The sequence below is a fragment of the Neomonachus schauinslandi genome, chromosome 2 (assembly GCF_002201575.2).
Source record: "Neomonachus schauinslandi chromosome 2, ASM220157v2, whole genome shotgun sequence".
In the NCBI taxonomy this organism is placed as follows: Eukaryota; Metazoa; Chordata; class Mammalia; order Carnivora; family Phocidae; genus Neomonachus; species Neomonachus schauinslandi.
In genome coordinates, this window is record NC_058404.1 from 17629746 (window position 1) to 17645619 (window position 15874).

The following is a 15874-nucleotide window of genomic DNA, read 5'->3' on the forward strand; positions in this document are numbered from 1 at the left end:
CCAACACTGAAAATCTCACAAGCACCGCTGCTGGGCACAGGCATGTGGCCTGCACCGCTGCGATCTACAACTCGGGACACCAGGACACCATAGGGAGTTGCTGCCTTGGAAACCAGGTGTAGCTGTCGCAAAGGCCTGCCCCTCACCGCCTCGCTCACTTCTGCAGGGCTCCCCCTCTTTCATGTGGTCAGCTGCTGCTTGAAAGAGAGAGGGTCGGTTTGATTGGTGGGGCCCCCATTGTGTGGCTGACCACTGTGTGCCTACGCGCCCCCCCCCCAGCTGCCAGGGCAAGGGTTGGGCATTTTCAGTTTCAATATTAGTAATAGGGCACGCTCTCTCAAAAGGTTCTGAAAACTTCTTCAAAGAAGAGAGTTTATTTATTTTTTTACCTAAAAGAATAAAACAAGCCCCCAAAAAACACCGTAAGAGGCTTTGAAATCTGCCAAACTTCTTTACCTGGATGCAAGGGAAGAGCAATGTTTTTTTCCTTTCTTTTGGCTGGACATTTAGGAGTGCTCATTTCCGCGCACTGACCGGACACAATTCAAGGCATTCAATCTGCAGCATGGCATTCAGCCCTACACATAATTTATGTATTAAAGACCCTGCACATTAAGTGCAAAGTTTACAAGTCACAACAAGATTGCTCTAACTGCCAAATTAGAAGCTCAGGGTGCTATGCTCAAACCATTTTTGCTTTCAACATCATTACCAATAATAATCCGCAGGATCTGAGTTGGGCTGGATGTTTGGTGGGTGATGTGTGAGGCGGAAAAGAAAGCAGCTGCTTGCTCATCAGCTCTATGAGCTAAGCATCGCTAAGCAGCAGAGACTTGCTTTTATGAGCTTGTCCAGTATAGGTCTATATAATTTTATTTAGCCATTTATGAGTCAGGAGACACATAGGCTGTCTAATTAAAAATGCCCTCTGTACAGACTCTTTTCAGACCCAAACCGCACTTTCATACAAAGGAATGCATAAATATACATGATAATTGACTCTAATGACAGGAAAAGAATGTGATGAAACATTTCCTGATAAAATCTAGTCTCAGGCATGCAAAGGGGATCAAGACTCCTCTTCAGTCACTGTGATTTACAACATAAAGGGAGAAATTCTAAAGGGCGAAGTAATGTTCTTCTAAAGGCAGAATATATGTATGAAGAAAAGCAGAGGGCCTTTGTGTGATCTGGACAAGGAAAAATTATAAATGTTCTCTAGATGGAAAAGGAAAATCCCATTTGACAAGCCAACCTTCCTTCATGGCCTTTTTAGTTTCTAGGTATCGAGTCCATTTTTCAATTCCTCTCTCAAGTTTGCTGTGCTCCTGATTACATAGCAGTTAGGCTTAGTAAGCAACATGAAAAGGACATTGTTTCTGGGCTTTCTTCCATTGTTTTTTTAGAGCATGCCTCTAGACACACTTCCCCTCTTCCATTATGAATCTGGCGTTCTTCAGAGATATGGAATGCAATTATAATGATCAAGGATCTTAGTGTTTGAAAATGAATCTTTAAAACTAGACACAGTTGTTAGAACACAATTGCAAGGACTTCAATAAACATTCCATGCATCTTGGAGGTAGTGGAATTTACAGAGACTTCCTTGCATACAATGCTATGTATTAATAAAGCCGAATGTGACAGTTATCAGATGGATAGTTTATCTGATTTCTTATCTTAAAGTCTTTCAGTGTTGAGCTTCTCCCAGAAATAGCTTTAGGTCTCTTAAGAATAGAAAATGAAAAAATACACAAACAAATAAAACTCGAGAGCAATACACAAGTATTTCATCTGATTCAAAAGAAAAGATTTTGGCAATCAAAAGGATCATCAACAGAATAGCTTGGTACTGCATTAAATAGCAAGCACCTGACAGATTTAGCATTTACAATGCATATTATGTAAGAAAAACAGGCAAAATCACGTTTTGCACATGGGTGTGCTCCTTTGTAACAATTAAAGTGGTTTTAGTAAAGGATATGGAAATATTCTTAGCCAATTTAAAGGATATGTTTTCCAAGAGCCCAAATTATTTACTGAAACAGAGTTCTTTTTTTAAAAAAAGATTTATTTTGTGAGAGTGAGAGAGAGAGAGCATGTGTGTGCACACGAGCACATGAGCTTGAGATCATGACCTGAGCCATAATCAAGAGTCGGACGCCTAACCGACTGAGCCACCCAGGTGCTCCTGAAACAGAGTTCTTAAACCAAGTGATGGGACCAGTAGCTCACAACTGTACCAAAATGATGGATAATCTTTTATGAATATCCATGCAAGTTCAATATGCATTCTGTTACCGAATTAAGGACCAGACAGATAGGACTTTTTTAATGGCCATCTATGGCCATCAGAGACTCTCTGTCTTATCCTTTAACCTGCTTTTGCCACCTTTTTCATGCTAACAACTCCAGCAAACAAACCCTTGGCTTTCTGGTTGACATAACAGGCTCCTGCAAGGTGGCAAACGAGGCCCACTGAGCTCAGAACATGAGGGCAATGGGCGACTGGGGAGAGAATGAGGTTCCTGGTGCCTCACAGAATTCCAGTGAGAAGTTGGAAGTAGAGAATGTCTCTTATCTCAACACTACAGCCTCACCTCCCTGTCTCTCCTACCCCATTGTCCTGTCTTTAGATTTCCACTGGGCCTCACATCCCTTCCCTTGAGGAAAGCCTACCAGTTAGAACCACCTTTGTGTGACTTCCTACATCAGTCCTCGTGGAGGAGAGCTTGCATCTAAATAAGATCTTGCGGGGGGCGCCTGGGTGGCTCAGTCGTTAAGGGTGGCTCAGTCGTTAAGCGTCTGCCTTGGGCTCAGGTCATGACCCCAGGGTTCTGGGATCGAGCCCCGCATCAGGCTCCCTGCTCGGCAGGAAGCCTGCTTCTTCCTCTCCCACTCCCCCTGCTTGTGTTCCCTCTCTTGCTGTCTCTCTCTCTCTGTCAAATAAATAAATAAAATCTTTAAATAAATAAATAAATAAATAAATAAATAAGATCTTAGGGAGGGAAGTTTCTACAGAAGGCTTCACTAAAGCTGTTTTTTATCCCTTTGCTCTTCACAACACATTTCTTTCCTTGTTCTTATTCATTTACTGAATTGGGCTTCCTCTGTCACCTTTTGGGGCTCCTCTGCCCACATGTTACAGTTTGGCACCCCTGTGGTTCTTTCACTTCCTACTGTTCTTCTCCTTCCAACACTCTCACTAGTGACCCCATCCATGTTCATGGTTCCAAATACCCACCTAACCACCAGCCAACACCTTCTTCCTGAGCTTCAGATTCATCTCCAGCTCCATTCTGGAAATCTTCATGCAAGGAATTGAATGTTTATGTCTCTTTAAAATTCAGATGTTGAAATCTGAATCCCCAGGGTGATGATATTAGAAGGTGGGTCCTTTGGGAGGCTAACCCCTCATGAATGGAATTAGTACCTTTACAGAAGAGGCCCTGAGAGACCCCTTCTCTGCCACAGGAGGTCAGAGTGAAAAGACACAGTCTACAAACCAGGATGTGGGCTCTCACCAGGCACTGAATCTATCAACATCTCGATTTTGGATTTCCTAACCTCCAGAACTGTGAGAAATAAATTTTTCTTGTTTGTAATCCACCCAGTTTATGGTACTTTGTTAGAGCAGGCCTGACAGACTCAAATACTTCACCTTGCTATCCTTAAATCATCTTAAACACAACTTTCTCTAAACAGAATGCTTTGGGGGTGCCTGGGTGGCTGTGGGTTAACTGTCTGCCTTCAGCTCAGGTCATGATCCCAGGGTCCTGGGATCAAGCCCTACATCTGCTCCCTGCTCAGTGGGGAGTTTGCTTCTCCCTGTGCCTCTCCCCCTGGCTTGCGCTCTCTCTCTCAAATAAACAAAATCTTTAAAACAAAATAAGTGGAATGCTTTGTCTTCTGCACACCTTCGCTCTCCTTCTGGCATCAGTTGGTGGCATCTACATGGTCACACAACAGAGAAAACTGATTGAGAGCAGAACTTAAACCCAGTTTTCAACTGAGAGAGGGCTGCTGGACAAAGTAAGACATGAGAGGGCCAAGAGGGAGCAGGGAAAACTCTTTGTTTTTGAATTTGGGTTTCTGGTTCCAAGTTCTGCTTGACCGCCATGGATGATGGCCCTTAATCCAACTAGCTCCCGAAAATGAATGACTAGAGACCAGGAGTGGTAGAGAGAATGGGAGTTTATTTTCTGTGGTGAGGGGGGGCATACCAGTTATGTAGTTAGTTGCTGGTAATAGAAATCTGAAATGACACTAACTACGGTAAGAAAGAGGTTCATTTCCTCTCTAGGAAGAGGCAGAATTAGGCGGTCTAGGACTGGTGTGATGGTGCCATGATGACTTCAGTGTTCCAGGCTGTTCTATTTTTAACTCCTCCATCCTTAGCAATTAATGCTCATCCTCAGGGTCACTGCAGATCCACAGAAAAGGCTGTTGAAGCTCCAGACATCAGACCCATGTTCTGTTTAGAAAAGAAGGGAGAGGACCAAAGGAACTTTCCAGCAGCTATATCCAATGCATTCTACTAGCTTCTCCTTGGCTACCTCTAGAAGGAAGAGTGGCTGAATTTATTTTCTGCACCTAATAAGTACAAGTTCTATTTGGTAAGAAGATGACTTAATGGCAATTAGGTAGAAAACTAGCAGTAGCTGGTACTGGGGATTCTAAAAAAAGCTTGAGCTTTTTTTTTTTTTTTAAGATTTTATTTATTTGAGAGAGTGTGAAAGCACGCTTGAGTGCACACATGGTGGGGGAAGGACAGAGGGAGAAGCAGACTCCCAACGTGGGCTCAATCCCAGGATCCTAAGATCATGACCTGAGCCAAAGGCAGCCGCTTAGCCGACAGAGCCACTCAGCCGCCCCCAAAAGCTTGAGCTTTTAAAAACATTGAAATGCTTGTGCCTTCTAGACTCATGTGACTGGCCAAAGCCCCTCCAGAGTTCTCTGGATCTCCTCACCCACCACACTGAATCAGTTGCCAAGACCTGCCAATTTTAATTCCCTGAATATAACTTGAAGCCATATCCTCATCTTCATTCTTGCCACCACTCCCCTAGTTCAGGCCCTTGCCCTTCCCAGACTGATTATTGCAACCACCTCCCGACCGTGTCCTTTCAGTCAGGGCAGGGTAATGTATCAACAGTGCCAACTCTGGAGCTGGAATCCTGGCTTTTCTGGGGAGATTTAATAAGACAATATCTGGAAAGCACTTGCACAGTACCTGGCTCACAGTAAGCATTCAATATATGTTAACAATTATTACTATCTTGCCTTTAAAAAATTCCAGTTTGTATGCTGGTGGAGCAATTTGTTGTTGTTTTTTAAAGATTTTATTTATCTGACAGAGAGAGACACAGCGAGAGAGAGAACACAAGCGGGGGGAGTGGGAGAGGGAGAAGCAGGCTTCCCGCTGAGCAGGGAGCCCGATGTGGGGCTTGATCCCAGAACCCTGGGATCATGACCTGAGCCCAAGGCAGACGCTTAACGACTGAGCCACCCAGACACCCCTGGAGCAATTTGTTTAAATAGCTGATTCTTTCACTATTGGGTGGCTAAGGGCACCTTACTCATCTTTTCTTCTCCAGCACCTAACACAATCATGAGCACACGATAAGCTTTGGAATGCATGAGCACTGATATTTCTGTAGGACTGATATCCTGCAAGCAGCAGAGCAGACTTCATGGAACTCCACAGATCACACATACGGATCTGTTATTTCTACTTATTAGTCTGGGGTTGGCGGCAGACCAAGTGTCCCTAGTTCTCATATCTTTTTCTCCAAGCTTAGTCTTTATTCCCATTTCAGGCTCCTGATATGTCCCCTTTGATTTTTTTTCTAATCCTCTAGGAGTCTATCTACAATCATATTTTATATATATATATAATCTATGATGTATAATATATATTTTCCAGGAGTGGCATTTTTATATTAGAACATCTATAAATTCTAGGATATATATATATATTCATATTCCTTAGTATAATTATGTATTTTTATACAAAAACAACACACATGGCAAATAGTAGTAATAGTAGTAATAATGATGGTAACAGTTGATATTTTCAGCACTTGCGTTGCACCAGAGACTCCTCACAACAACTCTGTGAGGCAGTCCAATTTTTGATCTCTGTTTTCCAGAAGCACAGAGAAGTCTGAAACTCTGCCTAAGGTCTCTGGCTTGTAAGTGGGAAAGCAGATGTTGCCTGGATATTGTTTGAATCTCACTCTCCCAATTTTTCCTCCTCATGACTTTGATTCCCCCGCCCCTATATTTCCAAATATGCCAAACATACACTGTGTCTTAATTTATAAATCACTTGCACATACATTATCTTACTTATCTTCATAACAACTCTCTGAGGTGGGTAAGGAAGATTCTGTGACTTCCACCTGACAAATGGGAAGAATGATGCTCATAGGCACTGTTATTTACATGTATAGGGTATTAGTTCTGGAAGTGTAGTAAAGAATATCTAGTCCAGCCCACTCGAGAGAAGGAAACTGAGGCTCAGAGAAGTAACTGGCTTTCCCTGGTTCCCCCAGCTCGTTGCTGTACCCATAGCCTGTTTGTGAATTCATTGTCAGCTCCATGCTGTGCAAGATATACTGACTTTGGTGCCAGTGACTCGATTTCTCCGAGCTACAGTTTACTCATTTATAAAATTATAAAATGGGAGATATTATTAAGACTGCTATGAAAAATAAAAGGAATTAATATGGAACGGCCCTAACACAATCCAGGTACCTGGTAAGTATTTACGAGATGCCAGCGATTTCGTTCCTCCTTTCTTTCTAAGGTTGTGGTGAGGATGTAACAGAGAAACTTCCTTTTCCACATCATGGATTGACTCGGGCAGCAGGGAGCTATGAAGCCGGAACTCCATCCTCTCCGACTTCCGGTCTCAAACTCGAGACCCTGCCGTCTGGTTCACCGCACCCCTTCCTCCCTGTAATCCTCAGGGGCCACAGGCAAACCCCCAGGCTCCATCCATCAGGTCACTTCTGCTTTGCCAGGTTCCTTTTCCAGCTCAGCTCTCCGGTCCTTCATTTCAATCACTCTCTTGCCACTACTTTTTCACTCCCTTGCCGGCTTTGCTCAGCCAAGCTCTGAGCCCGCGTAAGTCCAGACGCCATGTAGCCCTGGCCCCCCGCCCTGCTGCCTCAGACGTTCCTGGGCCCACCGCAGCCCCCGGATCCCACCAGCAGTGGTTGCCATTCTAGCCAAGGGCCCTCGGGTGGCAATCCGTGTTCACCTCCTCCCTCCAACTCCTTCCCTGCCCTCTGGCCCATCCCTCTGGGCATGCGTTCCATTATGCGCAGAAAACCAAGCTCGTCTGATGAATCATGGCTAACATCATCAGCTGAGGGCTGACTGTATGCCAGGCACTGTGCGAGGCCTCGAGTCCCATCAGCTCATCTCACCTTCAATGGAGCTTCCTGCCGTAGACACGTTATGACGGCCCCACTCTGCAGCCGAAGCCCCCGGAAGCCGAGAGAGGTTGGGTGATGTACCCGGGGTGCAGCAGCTGGGACGCGAACCCTTGCCGCCTGTCCCCACAGCTGACCTTTGAAGCATCAGACAACAAATTCTTCAACTTTCTCCCCCGGAGACTACCAACTTATTTTCATTAATTTTAAAAAATTGGGTTTAACATTTTTTTCTCAGAGCTATTCATGCACATAATTTAGAGACAAATAGGTATCTAAAAACAAACAAATAAACAAAAACCACCCAGCAGCCCCTGACCTTCGTATCCTTCATTTCCTCTTCTGTCCAGAAGCAACCACTTTTAGCTAAGTCTTTGGGCACTTATATGCATATTTCTAAATATCATGCCTATGTCGCTACTTACTGATCTGTCTGTGTTAGCCACATTCTGTTGAGTTCCCACAACGAAGCATGAGGAGTTAGCTATTATTTCCCAGAGCAACCCCTGGGCCCCCTGAGCAGGTATGCCGCATTGCCCTACCCCATTCTGCTACAGGTTATATTCATTTATACATTATAAAATGTAAATGCCAATCACGACTAAGCCACAGGTAGCTTACAATTACTTTTCCTTTCCTGAATGCTGTGCTGTAAGGCCTACCATTAAAGCCCAGTATCATGTGCTGCCTTGACATCTGGGGAAACCAGGACGGCCTCAGAGGGTTCCGCTGCAAGCTGCCTTTCCCCACTCGGCTCTCCTGGGTAAGGTTCCCTAGCTAAATAACCCTCCTTATCAAGGGGACCAGGTGCAGTTCCTGCTTATCCCTGAGTAATGAATTCCAGTGCCTGCTAGCCCTCGGAATTATTAAAAAAAAGAAGATCACATCGTCTTGTGGGGAAGCAGGGGTCACCTTGCTCTCTTGATACTGCCAAGACTGCCTCCCACAGACCCTGCTGGTTCACTCCATCCCGGAGCGGAGCCTCTGTGTGGGCCTGCCTGGCCCTGCGGTCCTCCACCCCCAGGGTGTATTTGTTATTAATAAACTGCTGTCAGTCTCACTGCCCAGTGTCCGGGGTGGTGTGTCCAGCCATCCCATAACCCTAGGATGGGAACTCATCCCTCACCCAAGCGATGAGTGGGAGGCAATTAAAACACACATCTCTTTGTGCTTTTAGGACTGGTAATAACCTTCTGGGTTTCCCCCAGCCTCTTCCCAGTCATGTAAATTTCCTCGCCATCCCTTCAACCCTCATGTTAATTTCCTCTGCTTGCCAAAGTCTCTTCACGGAGCCCCTGCCCTGTTCCAGTCCCGCCGGTTGATTACTATGCCTGCTCTGCAGCCATCACCTTTTTGAGATTTTGCATGTCTGAGAATGTTGTTATTCTCACTTTTACTTGATAGGTTAGCCAGGTTTCGAATTCTTGGCTGGAGATCATTTTTCCTTCGAATTTGGAAGCCACTTTCTGTGTCATTCAGTTTCCAACATTGCTGTTGAGAAATCCCAAACCACTCAAATCCCTAATCCTTCTTATGTGACCTGTTTTTCCTTTGCTCTATGGGGAAAAAAAAAAATCCCTTTTCTCCCTCATCTCCCCCTCCTTCTTTGAATTTACCAACGAAAGGTACTGGTGTGGTTCTATTTTCATTCATTGAACTTGGCGCTTGCTGGGTCTTTCTAATCTGGAAACTCAGATCCTTCAGCTCTGGGGAAATTTTCTTGTCTTATTCATTTGATGATTTTCTCTATTCCATTTGCTTTATTTATTCTCTCTTTCTGGAACTCTTATTATATAGATATTGGCTCTCTTAAATAGTTCTCTTATTTTTTTTCTTGCCTGTTTTCTCTGTTTTTCTAGATTTTTTCTGATTTCTAGATTTCTTCACCTTAGCTTTCAATCTTTCTGTTGAGTTTTCCATTCTGATTGGTATATTTTAAATTTTAAGTTTGTTTTTCAGTGTTCTTTTTGGGCATCTCCATGCTGCTGGTTGGATTTTATTGATAGTGGGCTTCACTCTCAGATGATTTGGCTGGCTATTTTCTTATAGAATCCCCAGTGTCAGTATTTTTGTTTTTTCTTGTGGTTGGGCCAGATTTCCCAGGGACGGCTCTTCCAGACTCTTGTCTGGAGGAATGTCCTATGCTGCCAGCATTCTGCAAGAGGGTCCCTCCAATTCTTGAGTCTTCTGCAGGTGGGGAGATGTACATTGGGTTACTTTCTAGCTTTCTTTTCTTTCCCAGGTTGGCTAAACCCATTACCACTCACCCATCATCTTTTCAATTTCTAAAACCCCACTGCTGATGTTTACATTCCTTTTGCATTTTTATACTTTCCATGTATTAATTAGCTTTACTGCTATCTAAATAGGATTTGGGAAAGAGTTTGAGGCTAATGCATATGTTTAATTCTTGTCCCTTTATTTCTGTTTCTGCCCATCCTTTCCTCATTCCCTCTTATTTTAGCTAGTCTTTTCGAGTATAAGGCTATTACTTCACCTGATATTTGAATTCAATGTCTTACTGTCTCTTCAGAGTTATTGCTCCAATAGTCATCCCTTCCCTGTCTTGTACTTTTCAATCTGTCTTGGTTTTTTCCTGTCAGCTGTAAACACTGAGATAATCCCATCTTTAGATATTCCTTTGAACTGATATCTTCCTCAAGTTTCCAACCATATTTCTGCTTCCTTTTGTAGTCAAGCTTTTTGAGAGCATCCTCTGTACTTTCTTCCTTCTTCTTCTTCTTCTTTTTTTTTTTTTAAGATTTATTTATTTATTCTTAGAGAGAAAGAGAAAGAGTATGAGCAGGGGGAGGGCCAGAGGGAGAGGGAGAGAGAGAATCCTCAAGCAGACTCTTCACTGACTGTGGAGCCTGACGTGGGGCTCGATCCCAGGACCCTGAGATCGTGACGTGAGCCAAAATCAAGAGCTGTCCGCTTAACTGACTGAGCCACCCAGGCTCAGTCTATTTCTATTTCTTCTGAGCCCATTTACAACTCTACCTATGGAAAGAGATTTCTAGAAAAATCACCAAATGACTTCCATGTTGCCAAATCAATAGACACTTCCTTCCCTTGAGTTTACTGCTCTATGGTACTCTTGGCCACGTTGACCTTTCTTTTTTTTCTTACTAGTTTTTATTTTAGTATTAAAAGTAATACATATTCATTACATAAAACTTAGAAAATAGACAAAATATAGGAAGGAAAAAGGAAATCCAATCCCTAAATCTACCAAATAGAGATAACTCCTATTAAACTTAAGATGTATTCTCCCAACTTCAGCTCAGAATATTTTATTTGTGGGATGCCTGGGTGGCTCAGTCGGTTAAGCGTCTGTCTTTGGCTCAGGTCATGATCTCAGGGTCCTGGGATTGAACCCCGTGTTGGGCTCTCCGCTCAATGGTGAATCTGCTTCTCCCTCTGCCTCTGTGGTTGCTTTCACTCTCTCAAATAAATAAATAAAATCTTAAAAAATATATATGTTATTTGTCTAACTGTATGTGTAGATAGATAGATAGATAGATAGATAGATAGATAGATAGATAGATATGCCTCAAACATTTTCAAACAGTTCTCCAGAAAATTGGTTACTTCTAAATTTTCTACCTCAATCAATGAGTAGTATCACTACTCAACCAACTGATAAAGCCAGAAGCCCATGTGACATCTCCACCTTTTCCCTCTCCCTCACCTCCTACAGTTAGTGAGTCATGGAGTCTTTGGTATTCTACTTCTAACAGTTTAGCCACTTACCTCTTCAATCTTAGCATCATCACTTTAGGTTAGGATCTCACCCTGTATGCCTGAATGAATGCATTAACCACCTAATTAATATCCTTGCCTGTCTTTTAAACTATTATTCAGAATGCTGTCAGAACGATTGCTATAAAATACTTGCCCAATCATGTCATTCACGTATATAAAAATCCTTTGACATTTCTCCATGGCCTGATGGATAAAGTTCAAATTCCTTAGCATAGGACTCATGGCTTTTGTGTGGCTTTCAGAAGTGTCCTGTCTCCTTCCTTAGCTTTATGTGTTCCTTTTTCCCAATTTTCTCTGGTATGGAAACAGTGGGTCATGCTATTTCTTTCCTTTAAAACTTCCTTCATTCTCTTCTCTTTTTCCCCTTCTTGTCTAACTAACTTCTACAACATGGTTCAAAAGTATGAGCACCACTTCTTCAAAGAGGCCCTCTTTTATATCTTAGTCTAATTTAGAACTTTCTTCTCAGGGCTTCCATATTACCACCTGAAGACAGCTATCTCACACTGAAATGATTTGCTTTGCTGCTCTTTCTACGAAAATATATACATCTTCAGAGTTGAGACTGTACACTATTTGACTTTGTTTTCCTAATGCCTTATCCAGCACTTGACAAAAGATGAGCTGGCAATGTTAGAAGAGTAGTTTTCCATTCTGATTTTCCTATGGATATTCTGTTTTCAAGGGCAGCCCTTTTTACTTTACAATTCCTTTAGGAGTATGTGAGGAGAGATTGTTATGTGGGTAGGTGGGAAGAGAAGAAGGGATATAGAATTTTACATAGATCATCACAAAGGATTATTCTAAATTATGCTAATGGGTTTGCCATTCCAGTTTTTAGGACAGAGCTAGAACTCAACCAAAGTGTAGAAGTAGGAAGAGATGGGAAGTTACCTCATTTGAAAGTCTAGTGCAATGTCTTGAATGTTTCCAAAGAGAAATCATTGCAGAGTAGTATCATTAAAGTACTTTAATAGATAATTATTTGTTTGTGTTTGTGTGTGTGTTTACTTGCCAAATGACATGGCATGACAGTGAGAAAAACCCTATCATTTAAAATTACACACGAAAAAATATTGAATTCTAAAAAATCACGTACAAATTGTCCTACTAATAGTTGAGTTGTCATTAATTTTCCAAGTAAATGTTTTCTCTCTGTTTATACATAGGCTTTCTCATTACAAGATAAGACTCCTTCTTTTCCTTCCCGTGGTGCTTCTCTCTCGGTTCACTTAGATAATAAAGCATTTCATATTCTGACTACACTTTCTTCAATTGCGTTACCTCAGAAGAAAGGTATGTGGCTTTAGAAACAAGCCATTATATAGGCTTCCTCCCAATGTGATGGGTCCTGAACATGATACCCCATTTATTTTCTTGGCTTTATTTTTTAGAGCAGTTTTAGGTTCCTGGAAAGACTGGGTGAAAGGTACAGACATTTCTCACATGCCCCCTGCTCCCACACACGCATGCCCCCCATTATCAATATCCTCCTCCAGGGTGTACATTTGTTACAATTGAAGCTACATTGACACATCACTATCATCCCAAGCCCACAGTTCACATTAGGGTACATTCAATGGGTTTGAACAAATGTATGATGTTTATCTCTCGTTATGACATCATACAGAGTACTTTCATCTCCCTAATAATCCTCGTGTTCTGTACATTTATCCCTCCCTTCCCAACCCTTGCAACCATTGATCGTTTTACTGTCTACATAGTTTTGCCTTTTCCAGAATGTTATTTAATTAGAATCATACAGTATGAACCCTTTTCAGATTTGTGTCTCTCACTTAGTAACATGTATTTAAGGTTCCTTCATGTCTTTTCCTGGCTTGTAACTCATTTCCTTTTAGGGCTGAATAATATAACACTGTCTGGATGTGCCACAGTTTACTCACTACTCACCTACTGAGGGACATCTTCACTGTTTCCATGTTTTAGCAATTATGAATAAAGCTGCTAACCATGTGCAGGTTTTTGTGTGGACATACGTTTTCATTTACTTCGGGTAAATATCAAGGAGCATGATTGCTGGAGCACATGGTAACAGTATGTTTAGTTTTGTAAGAAACTGCCCAACTGTCTTCTAAAACATTGATACCATTTTGCACTCCTACCAGCAATGAATGACAGTTCCTATTCTTCCACATCCTTGCCAGAATTTGGTGTTGTCAGGGTTTTAGATTTTGGCCTTTCTAGTAGGTGTGTACTGGTATCTCATTGTTGTCTTAGTTTACATTTCCATAATTTTTTTTTTGTCTCTTGGGGTAGGTCATATAATGTTAGAGACAAAAGGGGTCCTAGATATGATCTAATCCAGAGATTCTCTATCAGGAAGTGGTGGGGATGAAGACAGGGATGATTTCTATCAAAAGCATCTCCAGAACTTTTTAAAAATATCTCCCCCTGGTTTCTTGGTTTCCTCCCTCCTAAACTCTAACATTCTTATAAGCTTGGTGTCAGGCATGAGTGTTAAGCATACACACCCACCCTTCCAAGTGGTCATAATATCTTCCATCCCTCTGAGGTGACTACGTTGATTGATGGATTGATTCATTTTAAGATTTTACTTTATTTATTTGACAGAGAGAAACACGGGGAGAGAGGGAACACAAGCAGGGGGAGTGGGAGGGGGGAAGCAGACTCCCCGCTGAGCAGGGAGCCTGATGCGGGGCCTGATCCCAGGACCCCAGGATCACGAACTGAGCCAAAGGCAGACGCTTAACGGACTGAGCCACCCAGGCGCCCCACTACTGTTGATTTAATGTAGCTTTTATTTTCCAGGAAACTGAAGCTCAGATGGTTCAAGTTTCAGTGTCTTTCCTGAGTCATGGAGCTAGTTAATGGCAAAAGCAACACTAGACCCTCTGTCTCCTGCTATTGGCAAAACACTTCTATTAAATGTGCTGGTTTCTTGATCTATTCTTAAAATGACCTCATCAAGAGGAAGCTGGTGTCCCAACTGTCATAGCCTCCTGTGCCCAGGAGGGCAGCCGGGCTCTTCCTGAGAGCTGTCACCTGGCCTGGGTGGGTGGCTGGGCAAGAGGCCAGGTGGGCCTGGACGGGCGGCCGGAGGGTGCAGCTCCATGAAGCTGTTAGGCCTCAGTGTCCTGTACAAAGGCGAGCCCAAGGCAGTGCTGCTCAAAGCCATGGACGACATGTCCTCCTTCAGCTTCTTCCAGAGGTCCAGTGCTCAGGAGTTCATGACCTTCACAAGTCAACTGAATGTGGAGCCCTCGGCAGAAGGCTGCAGAGCTTCTGTCAAAGAACTAGAATGTCTGTACCACATCTACATCCAAAACGACAGCCTTGCAGGAATGGTCCTAATGGACAGTGAATATCCATCCGTCGGGGCTTTTGCCCTGTCCAAGAAGGTACTAGATGAACTCTCTAAGCAGGTCGACAAGATAGAGTGGCCAGTCTGATCCCCTGCTACTGTCCTCAGGAGATAGCAGAACCTCGGAGAAGCTGACCCCATGCCCAAGGTGTGGGCTGAGCTGGACACGACCAGAATCATTCTGCACAGCACCATGGAGCCTCTGTGAGAGCGAGGGGAGAAGCTAGACGACCTGGTGTCCAAACCCGAAGTGCTGGGAACACAGTCTAACGCCCAGAAACAGCCTGGAAACAGGACTTGGGCTGTGCAATCACGTGAAGACAGCCGGGGAGGCCCCTATGCTGAAATGTCACGGTCACTCACATCGGAACCGTAGCCCCTGCGGAAGCGGAGCCGCCCTGGAGAGACCCGCATGGGGTCACTCTCATCTTTCACTTTGGAGCTCCCGAGGGGAACTGAGCAGTTGTGGGAGGGACCTGGGGCCGGGGCACATGCAAATCTACATGTCTAGTAATTTTTGAAAAGATCATTTGAGGCCCCCAAAGGTATAGTATTGGGCCCAATGAAACCTTAAATTCTGAGTGACTCGCATAAAATAAAACGACCTCTTCAGATCTGAAGAATCTAGAGGAACCCTTACTCCGACTCTTGGGACCAAGCAGGTTGAAGGGCAACCACCACATCCTTCTGCAGGGTGCACTGTCCTGCATCTCCTGCCCTGCGGTGGGCGTGGTGAGTGCCATTCAGGCTGAGATCCTAGGCTGTGCAGCCTTTCTTTCCCCGCCGGCAGCAAGGGGCGCCTAACTGCAGAGCGATGTGCTGGGGAGAGCGCTCCCTGGTGAAGGCGGAAGACATGTGGCCACGTGGAAGCTAAGTGGTCAGACTACATTCAGCCTGGGATGAAAGGCATTTAGGAATGGCTCAGTCAAGTGCTGCAAATAAAAGACCACTGTAGAGTCAGTAGGGAGGGTGGCGGGAAGACGGCAGCCGGGCCTTATGCCAGGACTGGGGAAAGCAGAATTGAAACCTCACACTAGATGCTTCCTCCCCACCCCCCAACCCAGATTCACTAATCCATATACACACACCATAGAAAATGTCTTTACTTTGGACTAAAAATTAATAAAGCAAGAAGTGACTGCGCTGAGGGGTAAGTTCTAGAGTTGGCTCTAGCAAGCTGGGAAAACAACAGATGGTTGAAAGTTTGCTTATCCTGCTTAGGAACGGCGTGAAGTAGGGCAGCGAAGCTGTCATTTGATTTTTAGGAGTTTGTTTTGAACAACTGGGATTCAATTCAAATGGAGTTTCAAGTTGTGTGGATTTG

The 15874-nt window shown here is 43.7% G+C and overlaps 1 pseudogene; it reads left to right on the forward strand.

The window, feature by feature from the left end:
- The first annotated feature begins 14299 nt into the window (after positions 1-14299).
- On the forward strand, positions 14300-14868 carry LOC110584134 (annotated as a pseudogene).
- The last annotated feature ends 1006 nt before the right edge of the window (positions 14869-15874 follow it).